At 55.1% G+C, this 15764-nt stretch overlaps 1 long non-coding RNA gene across 2 annotated transcripts; it reads left to right on the forward strand.

The window, feature by feature from the left end:
- The first annotated feature begins 1363 nt into the window (after positions 1–1363).
- LOC105708649 (uncharacterized) lies at positions 1364–6281 on the forward strand. Of its 2 annotated transcripts, none has more exons than XR_010337785.1 (5): positions 1364–1421; positions 2025–2206; positions 2607–2798; positions 3524–3709; positions 4255–6281. It is a non-coding gene; the product is annotated as an uncharacterized LOC105708649 (long non-coding RNA). The 2 variants fall into 2 exon arrangements; XR_010337784.1 differs by having other exon boundaries at positions 3548–3709.
- Positions 6282–15764: the final 9483 nt, after the last annotated feature.

Consider the following 15764-nt stretch of genomic DNA (forward strand, 5'->3'; position numbering starts at 1 on the left):
GGAGGCTGAGGCAGGAGAATTACTTGAACCTGGGAGGCGGAGGTTGCAGTGAGCTGAGATAGAGCCAGGGAGAGACTCCATTTCAAAAAGAAAAAAATATATATATAATTTCATCTTTCCTTATCTATTTCTCCTATTCTACGTATGTACACAGAGAAGTGCCTAGGCTGGGATTCACCAAATAAAAAACCCTTTTTTGAGATGATGTTTATTTACTATTGCTTGAATATTTTACTGTATACGTTTGTCATTTTTACAAAATAAAATTCATTTGTTGTTTATTATTTTGGTCAGACTGAGTTTTGCACAATGGAATCGAAGCTGGTGTTTTGAAAAACGGGGTTTTGGGAGAGATCTTTGCACAAAATACAAGAAGAAATCAGGAGGCTGCAGGGAGGAGGTGGCTAGATGGGACGTGTTGATAGCACACGTTTGATTTTGTGGGGAGGATGGCGAGGGCAGTTTGCAGTGCTGCCTGGACACCATGACTCATGCGGTATCCACCTCCACCTTTGCCACCCTGGCTTGGGATGAGGCGGGATGGGACCGACAGACTCTGGCTCAGCCGATACTCCGGCAGACCCCCTTTGTAAGAGCCTGCTGGCGTCTGGACTATTGCTGCAGATGGCAACTAGCTTTCTCACACCCAGCCTGACTCCTTCCAATCCCTTCCCCTGCAAACTCAGTTATATTACCAGGTTCCTACTTGTGAAACTCTTCCCCAGGTTCCTCTGCCTCTCAACCCAACAGAGAGGCTGAATCACTTGCCCAAGATTGCACAGCTTGTAGCTGGAAGGGGAATTTGAACCCCATCAATCTGGCTCCAGAGCCTGTAGGCTTGGTTCTAGCAAGCCAGCTCCCGAGCACCCCCCCCCCGTCTGTCTGGCAGCCCTTGCTTCGCCTCTTACACCAGAGAAGCCTGGGCCAAGGGAACTGTCGCTTAGGGAGGGATAAATAGATCTGGGGTTGGCTGGCCGTGGTGGCTCCACCTGTAATCCCAGCACTTTGGGGGGTCGAGGTGGGCAGATCACTTGAGGTCAGGAATTCAAGACCAGCCTGGCTAACATGGTGAAACCCTGTCTCTACCAAAATAGAAAAATTAGCTGGGCTTGGTGGTGTACACATGTAACCCCAGCTATTTGGGAGGCTGAATGAAGCAGGAGAATTGCTTGAACCTGGGAGTCAGAGGTTGCAGTGAGCTGAGATTGCACCACTGCACTCCAGACTGGGTGACCGAGCAAGACTCTGTCTCCAAGCAAAACAAAACAAAACAAAAAACACATAGATCTGGTGTTTCTCCTTTGGCTCCTCCTCTCTTTCCAGACACTCCCACCACCTCGCCCCCAGCTTTCACAGTGCGATTAGGAGCAGTGTGTGGTAAGAGGAACGTCTCAGTGCCAGTCCCAGTCCTGAGACCTCCGGTAAGTACCTCTCTGTAAAATGTGGTTGCTCTAGTGCGTGGGTTAGTTAAGCCCTTCCTTCACTCACAGGCTAGATCTTTATCCAACACCTACTAGGCTGTGTTGCAGGCGTCGGATATTCAGAGCTGAATACACAGGCAGTGTCCCTGTCCTCCCAGAGTGCTGCTCCAGCCGGGAGGTGCAGAACTGGGGGAAGGAGGCAGAGCGCAGGGGGGCCGACCCGTGTTTCAGCTGAGAATTCAGATTCCAGGAAGCCCGCTGGGCGGAGAGTGGACGAACTGCATTCCAGAGAGTGGAGCCAGCCAGTGCGCAGGGCGGGGTGGCTGGGGTAGAGGGTCAAAGATAGGACAGGAGGAGAGCCCTACAGGGAGCGGGCCATACAGGACCGGGGACAGAAGTTTGGATTTTATTCCAAGGGCATTGGGAAGCCACTGGAGGGTTTTAAGCCAGGGAGGGATACATCTAATTTATTTTTAAAACTGCCCTGGTTGCCTAGTGAAGAAGGAGGTGGGAGGCAGGAGGGGAACCCGGAGCACAGGGAGGAGGTGGTTGTCAAGGTGAGATGTTTCTAACACACGCTGCTGTCTTCCTTTCTGCTTGCAGGCAGCCTGGGGTCCTGGTCTCTCTTCCACCCCGGGCCTTTGCAGGTGGAAACTGGGGCTGCTTTGCACTGGGAAGCAGGGATTGGGGAACCCAAGAAAAACAGTGCTTAATTTCACCCAACCCTCACGGATCACCACCTTAACAGCCAAGTGACGTTTGCACAGACACAGGGGTGCTAGATGGCAAGTTTAATGAAAATCTTTGGTATTTGCAAATTCTCTTGACCTCAGCTTTTCCTCCCCTGCTCTAGAGGGAGGGATAGGACTGGTGGTGTGGGCTGAATGTGGCAGGAAGCCCCCAGGTTCCCCATTTCCTGCTCCATCCTCCGGTCTCTTATCCTGGCGTTCAGGGTTCTGCATACCTGACTTCAATTTCCCTCTGGTGCTGCGGCTCTTCCTGCAGCTCTGGTTACATCCAGAATCCTCAAACCCTCCTTCTCAGCTTTGCGCACGCTGCTCTACCCCGTGCCCTTCCCTGTCTCACCAGCTCTCTAGACTCCCCCCTCAAGTGTGTTTTATTTCCTCCCATCTAACTCCCAGAGCCCGGGGAGAGGTGGATAATGCGACTTTCCCTATTACACAGGTGAGGACTGCTTCTCCTACAGGCCATGTGACTTGCCCGAGGTGTCACAGCTCCTGACCATGGAGCACGTCTGGCCCTGGGACCCAAGGGCCAGAAGCCTCAGCCACACAGGGTTGAAGCAGCCACCATCTCCACGTGGCTCTCACATTGTCCCACTCAACCATGCACTTGTTTGATCTGTATCACAATCCGGTGAGTTGCTCGGGCAGGATGGTCATGTCCACTTGTCCGATGAAGAAATTAGGTCCTGGGAGAAGAAGCGACTTCACTGGATCCACACAGAGGGCGCGGGTTACTAGTGGAGGCAGGACTAGGGGCCTGGCTCCAGTGCTCATGAGCACTGGAGAGAGAGGCTGAAGGCAGGGATGCAAACTGGGGTGTGAATCAGGGAGGGCTTCCTGAAAGAGGTGGACTGAGAAGCTGGCTTGGGAGGACTGAAATGATGAAGCCTGCTGAGAAAGGAGCTCAGAACTGAAGGGCAAGGGGAGCTCAGATACAAAGGCCAAGAGGAAAGAGGCCTGCTTTCCGTGTGAACACTGCAGATGATCTGAGAGCCTGCGGGCGCTGAGTCAGGGCCGAGGTTTAGATGAGAGCTGAGACCCTTGAGGGGCTTATCTATCCTGGAGCATGTCCTGTCTGCAAATAGGTTATTCAGACACCCTCACATGGCACTCGCTGTGTGCCTGGCACCCCTGAGCAGCTCTGTAGCTGTGAGCTGACCTACACTGCACCTCAGGCTGTGACATAGGGACTCTCATTAGTGTCTGCCTTACAGGTGAGGTTAGGTCACTGGCCCCAGGTCCCACAGCCCTGAGTGGTGCAGACAGGTCTGTGTGGCCACAATGCCACCTTGCTGTTGCCTGCAATGGCCACTCCCCTGCCCTTGCCCTCCCCTCCCCTCCTGGGATGTCATATAGTGATGGCAGAAGGATTTAATCCAGGTAGCCGTGTGTGATCATCCAGAAGAGTCCACCACCAGCTCAGCCACCACACCGGACCACACTTGAGTCAGGGGCACAGAGCTGTCTGGGGAGATTGGAGATCCAGCACGTGGAGATGGGTTCAAGCCCTGGCTTAGCCCTGTAACGGCTGTGTGACCTCAGGTGAGCCACTTAACCTCTCTGGGCTGCCCTTTCCTCCTGAGTCCTTCTTCCTACCCAGTGCCATGGGATGTTCAAGTGGATAAGGATGCGTTTTACAAAACCGAGAGAGATTATTGTGAGCCCGTGGGCATCACTGTCACCACAAGGGCCTCCTCCTGTTCTCAAGCAATCCCTGGGCTCAGCAAAAAGCTCTTTTCCCTCCCTGGCACAGTTTTCCCTGAACTAAATCTCCTAGCAGTCAAGTAAGCGACAGCCATGATTGACTCATTGTTGTCAATATTCCTCCCACTGTTTGCCGTCTCTGCATCCCTAGGGAACCCGGGGAATCGGCAAGAAAAATCCCCGCCTGACTCTGAGAGCCCCAAGCCTTGCCAGGTTCTCAGGGTGCTTAGAATCCCAGCATGTCAGAGCTGGATTCTTGATGCTGTAAGGCTCAATCCTTTTACTGCACAGATGGGGAAGCTGAGGCCTGAAGGTACATAATGATGATGATAATAATAATAACAATGACAGCAACACAGCAATGTTTGTCTCAATGCTTTCAGCTGCAGATGGTGAGAAGAAAATCCACACCAGACTGGCTTCAACACAAAGGCAGGAGGCATTAGCATCGGTGACAGAAAAGTCAGAGTAGGACGTCAGGCATGGCTTGATCAAGAGCTCAAACAATGTCACCTGGTCTCGCTTTCACTCTGTCCCAGAGACTGCTGTGGTTCTGCCGCCTTGGCTTCATCCTTAGACACAGTGCGGTGGCAAATGGCCATGGCAGCCTTTCTGTCCCCTGAGGTTGAATTTCAGAGGCAAAGATCTCGTGCCCCAGTCACATCATCCCCAGCCAGTGTTCTGCTGCAGTCCATTGGATCTTACGGGCCATAGGATCATCCTTAAGCTAATTTAGTGTAACGCCCTGACTAGCTGGGGCCTGGGGTGAAGCCCCACTCAGAACCACAGCCTGAATGTGGAGAGGGAGGATCTCCCTTAAATCAAGGGTTGTTGCTGAAACAAGAGGACACGGTGACGGCGGAGGTAAAGAGCTGGCGTCCACTAGCACACACTCCTGGAAGGAGCACACCCCATGCCCAGGTGCTGCGCTAGGCTCTTGGCATTTGTTTTCACAACTCTCCCCAGCAAGCAGCCAGGTGGGCATCCTTGCCAAGAAGGAAACCGAAGTCAGAAAGTGAGAGACCCACCGCAGGCCACACAGTGAGAAAGGTTCAGAGTCAGCACTCAGAGCACATTAGGGAACGGGTCCCCCTGCGGGCGACGGGGGATGAATCCACTGGGAACGCCAAGAGTTACAGAGCTTGCCTCCTAGCCACCTGCCCGTGGGGCTGGGCACTGGGCGCTGGGGTGCGTGCCTACAAGTCCTCATCCACCCTTGGCTGAAGGCTGTCTGCCTGGCATGCAGGCTTAGGGAAGCCTTCAAATGGAGTGTGTTTATTCTAGCGGCTTGGTCTAGGATAGGGAGTGTTGGGGGATGCGGATGGGACTCGGACAGCATTGCTAAGGTCTGTGCCCAACAGGGGGTGGTGATCTGCCCCCTCCTCTCCAGTCATGCCCACCCCACCACCATGGAGCTGCTAACCTGATTCAGCGGAGTCCGTGTGCTGACTGGACCCTGGTAACGGAAGGGCAGGGCCCCACAGAGCCTTCTCTTCCACTTCCTGCACTGCCACGGGACGGGCAGATAAAGGCAAGGCCCCGCTCTTCTTTCCCACCTTGTCCAAAAAAGCACTGAGTGGGGAAGTTAGGCCAGAGACTGCACACAGCCCTGGGGTCTCCTCTTCCTGAACTTCCTTTCTCTTTGTGGTCAGCCAGAGACAAACCTATCTCCAAACTCATATGGGGCCGGGCGTGGTGGCTCACGCCTGTAATCTCAGCACTATGGGAGGCTGAGGCAGGCAGATCACCTGAGGTCAGGAGTTTGACACCAGCCTGGCCAACATGGTGAAACCTTGTCTCTACTAAAAATACAAAAATTAGCGGACTGTGGTGGTGCTTGCCCGTGGTCCCAGCTACTCGGGAGGCTGAGGCAGGAGAATCACTTGAACCCAGGAGGCGGAAGTTGAGGTGAGCTGAGATAGCGCCACTGGACTCCAGCCTGGGTGACAGAGCGAGACTCTGTCACAAACAAACAAACAAACAAATAGCTCATATAGGGATGAGGTAGGAGGCACCATCTAAACTTTGAGCCTCAGCTAGAAACTTCTGTATCTGAGTGTGTAGATAGAAGTGATTCTATCTTGGATGTGAATCTGCCGTGTTCATTTCTGATTAGCCCCAGTCCCATGAATGTCTCCTGATTCCTTTTTTTTTTTTACTATCCCTGGGGTAAGAGCACGTCTATCTTGATGTCATCGTACAAATCATAGGCTATGCCGCACGTAGCGCTCTGGGCTGTTCTGGAGGGCTGCCTTACATGGTCTTGCTGGAGCACTTAGCCTTTCCCTATGGAACATAAACTTTGGGTCTTGGGGGCAGCAGTGTGGAGGTCTGCCTGTCTAGCGGCTGTTCAAGACCGTGCTTCTGTCTGTAAGTTCGCCAATAAAACACCCTTTACTGACAAACTGAATTTGTCTGACAAGGATTTGACTGCCTTATTTTGTGGTTTCTCGGCTCCTTCAGCATTTGGGGGCCACTTTTTATATAAGACCCTTTCGTGGAACAATGAGTATATAGAAGAGGGCACAGGGTGGGGTGGGGGTGGGAGTGGTGGTGGTGGTGGGGGTGGGGGTGGGGGTGGTGGGTGGTGGTGGTGGTGGGGGTGGGGGGTAGTGGGTGGGGGTGGGGGGTGGGGGTGGGGGTGGTGGGTGGTGGGGAGGTTCCCAGAGAGCAGAGGAAGGAAATAGTGAGGACCTGTGGACACGCAGGGGCTATGGTGCTGTGAGCACAATCCCGGACCATCACCGTGGCCATGTCCTTGTGGCTGGAGTGTTTTGTGTCATATAGAATCTTTTTTTTTAAGATGGAGTCTCACTCGTAATCTCAGCTCACTGCAACCTCTACCTCCCAGGTTCAAGGAATTCTCCTGCCTTAGCCTTCCGAGTAGCTGGGACTACAGGAGCACGCCACCATGCCTGGCTAAATTTTTTTTGTAATTTTTAGGAGAGACGGGATTTCGCCATGTTGGCCAGGCTGGTCTTGAACTCTTGGTCTCAGGTGATCTGCCTGCTTTGGCTTCAAAGTGCTGGGAATACAGGCGAGAGCCACCGCACCTGGCTCGTATTGGATCTTTGAATACCTTCCAGTGTTGCCAAACATTCCAGAGTGCTGTGAACCCCAAAATACTGAGAACCACCACGGCTTTGGCAGGGTTGGCAGCCCCTCAGCTCGTGCACCGTGGGCTGCAGCATCCAGGGCTAGAGGCAGCAGGGGCGTCAGCAAGGGTGAGGCAGCCCTGTGTGTGCCTGGAGCTGGACACCCTCCCTACCCCCGCCCAGCCTCTCCCACTTCACTCCTTCCCTGCCTCTCAGGCCAAGGCTCTGGGCACCGCGAGGTTCATGGAAACCTTTGGCAGGGCTGGCAGCCATCCTCCGCTCCGTGCTCCGGGCTGCCATGCCCAGGGCTGGAGGCAGCAGGTGGGTCAGCAAGGACGAGGCAGCCCCTTGTGTGCCCCAAGCTGGGCACCCTCCTTGATGCCCCCACCCAGCCTCCCCCACCTTCCTTCTTCTCCACAGTGCAGGCCAGGGCTCTGGGCACCGCGAGGTTCATGGAAACCTGGAGGCGGTGAGCGGAAAGGGAATTGCTGTGAAGTTTCTCTTTCTTTTCCTTTCTGCTGCCTCAGTCATCTCGTCCTCCCTCATCCAGGGATCAGGCCAGGGCTCGAGGTTCAGAATTTCAAAGTCCTTTTAACTTTTCTAGGTCAGAATTGTATTGCTTTTGGCCAAAGCCCACCCTGGAATTTACAGAGCAAGAAGTAGGTACAACTCTCTCTTTAGCGTAAGTCACAGGGCTCAAAACAGGATGCACAGGGCTGATTTGGTGGCTCCCCCTGGGATGACCCACCTGAGCCTCACATGGCAGACACGGCCGCGTCGGCTGCTGGACTGATGATTTCTCTTCCAGGTTTGCTCTTGGTGCAGTCCCGGCTGTGATCACCGCTAAGGAGCATCGAGGTAGCTGCAGGGCCTTGGCAGAGTGTGAGGTGCCCCAGAGCAGTGCCACAGGGTGAGGGGTGGGTGGAGCTCAGAGCCTACCACCTGCCTTGCAGGCCAAGAGGCAAAGCACCCCCTGCCTCTGTTTCCTCACTGACAACATGGGGACAGAGTAACATACCCCATGTGACTGCTTCGAGGGTTAAATGAGGTGATGCAGGTGAAGTGTGTGACTGGCACAAAGTCAGCTTTCAATAAACATGATGGTTATTCAGGGACTTTGAACGGCAGGGTTCCAGAACTTTCCATCAGACTCTAGTCTCCTAGGAATGGAAGGTTATGAGGCAAATATTGATAGTTAATTTTCTGTCTCCCTCTGAATCAGAAACAGGACCTGGGGCTCAAAGGTGAGGTACAGGCAACTGTAATGAAAGAAAAATAGAGTCACCTGCCTGGGCCTGAGTGACTGGGGCTCCCTCACGTCAGCTGGGCATGGGTTCCTGTGGCTGGATTGGGGACTGGTGAGAATGGAGTGAGGCGCTGTGGACAGGGCAGTGAGTCCCTGCTGGGGTCAGGGAGTTACAAACAGTGGAAGGGCTTCCGGATTTCTTCCTGCCACTGAAGAACCTTGAAGGTCAAGGGCTGAGGCTGGGGTCTTGAAGGCCAGTGCGTCAGCCCTCCCGGGCAGCTGGCATGAGAGATTCAGCAGGGTCCCCCCAACCAGGACCCCTCCAGAGGCTGTGCTTGTTGTGGCCTCAGGGTCCCTGGGTTGGGGGAGGGACAGGGAGTGACAGGCCAGGAGCCCGGCGCAGAGCCTGGACACATCCATTCTGCTGGGAGCCTCGCTGGACTTGCAGGTAGACTGGTGGTGGCAGTGGCTCAGGGCTGCAGCGTGACTGTCACAGGGGCAGTGGAGGTGGAGGTCAGCCCTGGCCTGGCAGACAGGGAGGGTTTGGGAAAGGAGGGCACCAACAGTGGTGCCAGATGTTGGAGCAGGTCAGACTCACCCTGGGAGGTGGTAAAATACAGATTCCCTGGCCTCCTCTAGAGGTTTTGGTTCTGGGGAATGGAGAGGTCCTGGGATGCTCCTGCTAACAAGCCCCTCCTCCATTGGGGGCTGGTGGCTGCTGACTGCACTGTGGGGTCCTGGAGGTGTCCTCTCAGGACCTCAGCAGGTGAGGCAGAGCCGGGGACCAATGGGGGCTGAAATTGGAGGACACAGAGTGGGTCAAGGCCGAGAGGTGGTGGGAAGTGTGGAGGAAGGTGGAGCTCCCACAGCAGGGAACACAGGGCTTTACTGGAAAGGCGGAGTAGGACAGGACGGAGTGCGAGACTGGGTTGGCGGGGCGGCCTCTGGGTGACGTCTGTCAAACAGAATTCACACGGATTTCTAGGTGCACACAGTCTGTGTGATCGTCCCCTCGAATTTTGAGGGGGTATGGTCTGTGGCTGCTCTGACCAATAATACGGCCAGTTTCTGGTGCTTACAGCCTCACAAAACTGGTGGCTTCCCTTTCCTGTTCCTTGGAACGCTCCCTCTGGGGCAGGCCAGCCCAGGGCCAGACGTCCAAGTGGCCAGCCCAGGAGCCACCCGGTGAGTAGGGAAGGCATCTTGGACATTGTAGCCTGGCAGCGTGAAGGAGAGAAGAGCCAAGGAGACAGCCAACATCCAGAGTTGAGGCCCAGACGTATGGCCCCAGCCCAGCTACTGCAGCCACCATCGACAGCCCTGCAAGCCACCTGGCTGAGATCGATCACCGCACAGTGGACACAGCTGCGCTCCAGGTGCCAAATTCCTGACCCAGAAAATTGTGGGCAAAATACAATGGTGGCTGTTCTAAGCTGCCATGTTTTGGAGAGGTTTGCTTCACAGTGATAGAGAACCAGTGTGCCCCATCTAAGTCTCAGTTTCTGTGCATAAAATCAAGGTGGAGGCTCACGCCTGTAATCCCAGCACTTTGGGAGGCTGACGCGGGCGGATCATGAGGTTAGGAGATCAATAGCATCCTGGCCAGCATGGTGAAACCCTGTCTCTACTAAAATACAAAATATTAGCTGGGCATGGTGGTGCACACCTTTAGCCCCAGCTATTCGGGAGGCTGAGGCAGGGAAATTGCTTAAACCTGGGAGGTGGAGGTTGCAGTGAGCCAAGATTGTGCCACTACACTCCAGCCTGGGGACAGAGTAAGACTCCGTCTAAAAAAAAAAAAAAAAAAAATTGAGGTGGAAATGCAGTGCGGTGGGGCTGAGGCAGACTCCAGCGTGTCCAGGGGTTGCTGCCAGCTTCTGGCTCAGCTCTGCCACTCTGCGGCCCTGTGGTCCTTGTCAGAGGCATGAGTCATTTGTGAAATGGGAGTTAATGATGGTGCCTGCCTCACGGGCTCCATGAGGGTCAAGTGGGGTGAGCCATTTGAAGCGCTCGGAGCATTGCTGGCACACAGCTAGGACTGATGGACACCAGCGAGGATCTTCACCTCATTCGCAGCCACGGGACTGCTGTGAAGGTTAGACGAGAGCCGTGGGGGGCTCTTGCTGGTACCGAGGAAGCACTGGATGTTGTCATTAAGGACAGGCTCATTTTAAAGCCCCTACTGTGTGCTTGGCATCGTTGCAGGAGCTTGGGTCACATCAGAGAGAAAACAGACCAAGATCCATGTGTGATGGGCACAGGGGGGTGGAGGAATGGGGATGTGTGGGATTGCAAGCTGATGAAGACCCTCACTCAGTTATGTGACTTCACAGACGCTAAGAAAAACAGGACAGAGGTAAGTTGCCAAGGTGAATCGCCCTGAGATCCAGGAGAAATAGGTCCTCAGTATAGCTGCTCCCTGAGCCCTGGGTGAGACAGGCCTGGTTTTCAGCCACCCCTCAGCTCTGGCACCGTCAAGATCCTCCAGCGGGGAGTGGGAGTGGGGCCAAGCGCCTGCCAGCCCACCCCAGACAGTGTCTTAGAAGATAAACCATTTTCCCAGTGGCCCAGATGAAAACCATGTTGCTTGGAAAGTGCAGTTCAAACAGAATTACCAGAATCCTTTGTCACCAGAGTGGGCATCACACAGCCAGCATCTGTGAAGGTGTCAATTATTGTAATTAATGAGACCTTCCCCCGACTCCTGACACGATGATCTGTCGCCAGGGCCTGTGAGTCTGCAAGGATGTGGGGAGAGGGAGGGACTGGCCCACACCCCCTGCCTGGCCCCTTCCCCCTCCCTCACCCCCAGTGGGGGCTCAGGGTGCTCGGTCCCTCCTGACAGCCCAGGTGGGGCAGCTCCGTTAGCGGAGGTGGTGCTCACCCTGCACACTCCATGGTGAAGTTTCTGAGACTTGGAAACAGGAGGTGAGCGGGAACACATGTGCATTCAGGATCATCATCATCATGTGCAATACTAAGACTAATAAAATAATAATGATAATAGCAGCTCTCGCACACTGAGCACCTACTATATGCCAGGCCCTGAGTTAAGATTTTATGCACATGAGCTCATTTGACCCTGTTAACCATGGTGACAGCAGAATTCATCCTCTGACTGGGATACTTAGGAGAGTGAAAGATGGCACTGGGAGTAACGACACCCCACGCCGGCCCCTGGACAGCCTGACTCCCTGACTCTGGGTGTCAGCTCAGATATCTTCATCTACATGCTCCTTCTGACCATGTCTCACATGTCGCTGTCCTACTCCCTCCCATCATGCACTGCCCCTTCACCTGTCCCGTGTCCCTGACCTCACCGCCACACCTCATGCCATGCAGCTGGTCAGTCATTTACATGTCTGTCATCTCTCCCCATTACCACATGGGCTCCTCGAGGGGAGGGATGGTGTCTCTTCTGTCCATTGTGGTGTCCCAGGGCCTCAGCCAGTGCCTGGGCCACAGTAGCTACTCATCCAATGTTGGGTGGGTGGATGAATTAATGAAAAATCCTGGAACAGAGAGAATAGAGATGAATTCATTTCTCCTTTTTAAAGGCTTTGGCGGGATGACAGCTGTCCTACGGAATCTTCTGTTGTCCTCAGTCACTTTGCAGGCTGGGGAGCAGGGAAGCTGCGTCTAGGGCTGAGCTGCACAGTCTGAGAGGCAGACTGGCATTCAGGTGGAGCTCGCTGCAAGGGTTGCAGGGAGAGTGGGAAATGCTCAGGGATTGTGGAAACCGGAGCTGTGTTCAGCCACCCAGCAGAGCTCGGTCCAGCTCCACCACCAGCAGCTGCGTGGCCTCGAGCCTGTCACCTCTCCTCCCTGTGCTGCTTCTTCATGTGGGAGACAGCAGCGTGCTCCAGGGCTGCTTTGAAGACGAAGGGAGGTGAGGGATGTGAAGATGCTTTGAATCAGTGCACGGGGATGCAGGAGGGGAAGGGGGTTCCTTTGACCCTCCCCAGAGTGCACAGGCCTCCTGAGAGGGTCACTGAGATGGTCCCCAAACCTGCTCACCCTTACAGGGCTCATCCAACCAGGCAGGACCTGCAGAAGCCTTGGGCTGCAACTTGGGGTGTTAACTCCTTCTGACCCAGCCAGCCAGTCACTTAGCAGAGGCAGATGTGCATGGGGAGGGGAGGCAGTGCCAGCAGGAGCTGGGAATTGGGGCCTGCCCTGCTGCCACGGCTAGTGCCAGGGTCAGTGCTTTTTGGAAGACTCACTCTCTCTAAGGACTTCTTTGTCTATTTGCCTCATCTTCTGCCCCACTTATGCCACGAGCACTTACTGAGCACCTCCTCTGTTCCAGGCACTGTGCTGGGTGCTGCGTTTCCATGGGCAGTGAAACAGACGTGACCACCACACTCCTGGAGGTCGGAGTCCAGCAGGGGATGGATTTTAAAAAAGCAATCACTCCAGTAGACATTTACCCATCTGGGCAAGTGCTGTGAGACAGAATTGGGGCTGGGGTGGAAGTGGATTACCAAACGGGGGAGGGAGTGTTCAGGAAATATTTCCCTGGGAAAGTGACATCTGACCTGGGATCTGATGGGCAAAGGCATTAGTGAGACAGCGAGGAGGGAGAAGGGCACTCCAAGCAGACGGAACTGCATGTGCAAAGGCCCTGGGTGGGACAGAGTGTGTCTGAGGCACCAAACACACTCGCTAGACACTCCTGCTAGTGATTGTTGTTACTGTTATTCTGGGCCCCAGGGAAGATTGGCTCTGCCCCTGGAGAGGGGAGGGGCTCTTAAAGCACCACGTGCTTCCAAATTTACTCCCCTTTCCAGCAGTTAGCACTAAATAGGAGTGTATCGTCATACTTGCTCTCCTCCCCGTCCTCCTCCTCCTATTCCTCCTCTTCCTCCTCCTCCTTCTCCTTCTCCTCTTCCTCCTTCTCCTCTTCCTCCTCCTCCTTCTCCTCTTCCTCCTCCTTCTCCACTTCCTCCTCCTCCTTCTCCTCTTCCTCCTCCTCCTTCTCCTCTTCCTCCTCCTTCTCCACTTCCTCCTCCTCCTCCTTCTCCTCTTCCTCCTCTTCCTCCTCCTCCTTCTCCTCTTCCTCCTCCTCCTCTTCCTCCTCCTCCTTCTCCTCTTCCTCCTCCTCCTCTTCCTCCTCCTCCTTCTCCTCTTCCTCCTCCTCCTTCTCCTCTTCCTCCTCCTCCTTCTCCTCTTCCTCCTCCTCCTCCTCCTCTTCCTCCTCCTCCTTCTCCTCTTCCTCCTCCTCCTTCTCCTCCTCCTCCTTCTCCACTTCCTCCTCTTCCTCCTCCTCCTTCTCCTCTTCCTCCTCCTCCTCTTCCTCCTCCTCCTCTTCCTCCTCCTCCTTCTCCTCTTCCTCCTCCTCCTTCTCCTCTTCCTCCTCCTCCTTCTTCTCTTCCTCCACTTCCTCCTCCTCCTCCTCCTTCTCTTTCTCTTCTCAGTCACACCTGTAGCCAGGGACAGTTGAGGCCACTTTAGCTGTGGTTGAACTGATCAATGAATGGCTTTGGCAGAGAGGGGCAATGGCCTTGGTGTGGAGCAGGGGTGGGAAGTTGCCCCCAGGTCCCTCCAAAGACCCCTGTTGGCCCAGGCCCTGTGGTCATCAGATGCCCCCCCCCTCACACCTGCAGGAGCCAGTCTCCTACGTGGCCTGGATGGCGCCAAACCCTGGGGAGTCTCATCTGTCCTGGATGTGGATGAGCACCCTGCCCTAGAGGAGGTGACTTTAGGCTTAGAGCTTGGGCAAGACTCTTCCTCGGAACTCCCACAGGAGGGAGGCTGCAAAGGGCAGGGGGTCTGGGATTAAGTGACCCCAATGATGTTCTGAGTGGGATCTTCTGGGAGGCCTGGAGCCTCCATCCTGCTGGGGGGGGCCTGGGTGAGGATAGAAGGGTTAGTGCTTGATGCTCTGCCCAGGCTGCTGGAGCCTATGTGCCCCTCCTCGCCGTGTAATTCAGTTTGGTAAAGTGGTATTTATGCTGGAAATCGAATCGTCATTTCTGATGGTAGAGGAATTGAAAAATAAATTGAAAGTGTCAGACGATGCATCAAAGTGGGCGATGGAGTGGAAGCGGGGGCCGCCCACCTAGTCTCCCCTTTGGGCAATTTGCAGGCCCAAGAAATTAGCCAAGTTTCTGTTTCTACAATTATAGGATCAAGAACGGAGGTGATGGGGTGAGGCGGGGGAAGGGGATGTGAGGTGAAGAGAGCAGAGAGGTCCCAGCCTGGAGGCAGCATCAGAGCCACAGACGAGGAGATGGGCTCAGAGTGGGCAGGACCCGTCCACGACACCCCAGGAGGCTGTGAGCGCCGCGAGGCTGGGATCCGGGCTCCCTTCTTCCACCACCGGGCCAGGGAGGACACGGACAGGGTCTGGGCCTCCATGGAGATGGATGCTTTGGCAGTTCAGCCCCAGGGTCTGTCATCTGGGAGCTCCCACCTCCCCAAGCTGCCTCTCTGCCTCAGGGACCGGGCTGGGCGCCCAGGAGAGAAGCCACCTTGTGTGTCTGTGTCTGTTCAGTGTGAGCGCAGGTCTCTGAGTCTGCAGGGACTGGAGTCTCCTCGGTCTGGCCTCCCCCGAGGGCTCCTGGCTCTGGTGAGGTCTAGGTCTCCCCAGCAGACTGGACTCTACCGCAGGGCTTCCTCCCTCCATGGGGGCCTCCTTGGGCAGGTCTCTGACTTCACCCCCAGCGGCTCCTAAGAGCAGGTGTGTATCTTCTCCTCCAGACTGGGATTTCCCAAAGTCAAGACTGTCCCCGCGACCTGAGGCTTCCCTGAAGGTGGTGGAGGAGCTTCTCACTGGACCTCAGCTCTTCAGACCTCCTTGAGGGCCTGGGTGGCTGGCATCTGCTGAGGTCCTGTGGTGAGGCTGGCTCTGTCCAGACCTGGCACATGGAGGGGAGAGGGGAAGGTGCAGGCAGAGAGCTGGAAAGAAGTGGAGGTGCATACTAACCTCATGCCCCTTGGATATGAGGGACGGTCCTTGTCAAGAGGACCAGAGGCCCAACAATCATGGGGACAGGCCCTACTATGTCCTGCAGCCTGGGAGGGGCCATGCAGGGCCAGGACCAGCCGCCAACTTCCCTCCCAATGACTATGGAACTGGGAGAGCCCAGCACTGGAGGCAGGAGATCTGGGGTCCTTCCCATCTCATTCATTCATTCATTCATTCAGCAAGTGTCACTCAGGTCCTGACTTTGTGCTTGGCATCGTGCACGGCACTGGAGATGCATCAGGGCACAAAATGGAGAAGGTCCTGCCCCCACGGAGCTTGCCTCCTTGTGGGGGGCACTGATAGTAAACACACCAAAGAATGAATGAGCAAGATCATTTTGGAAAGTGTTGATTGCCATGCAGGAAATAAAGCAGGATGCTGTGACAAAGAGTGGCTGGAGCAGAGGTCCTTTTGGGAAGGCTTCTAGAAGGAGGTGACTTTAGGCTTGGACCTGTGCATGAGCAGGTGCCGCCTTGCCCGGAGCTGAGGGAGGGGCATCCTGAGATCGGGGCCAGAATGCGAAGCCATAGGAGCGGCACCATCTAGCAGTGTTGTGAAGGGCAGGGTGCCCAAGCGGCTGTG

The sequence above is a fragment of the Aotus nancymaae genome, unplaced genomic scaffold, assembly GCF_030222135.1.
Source record: "Aotus nancymaae isolate 86718 unplaced genomic scaffold, 86718_ANA_hifiasm-v0.15.2.pri h1tg000053l, whole genome shotgun sequence".
NCBI lineage: Eukaryota > Metazoa > Chordata > Mammalia > Primates > Aotidae > Aotus > Aotus nancymaae.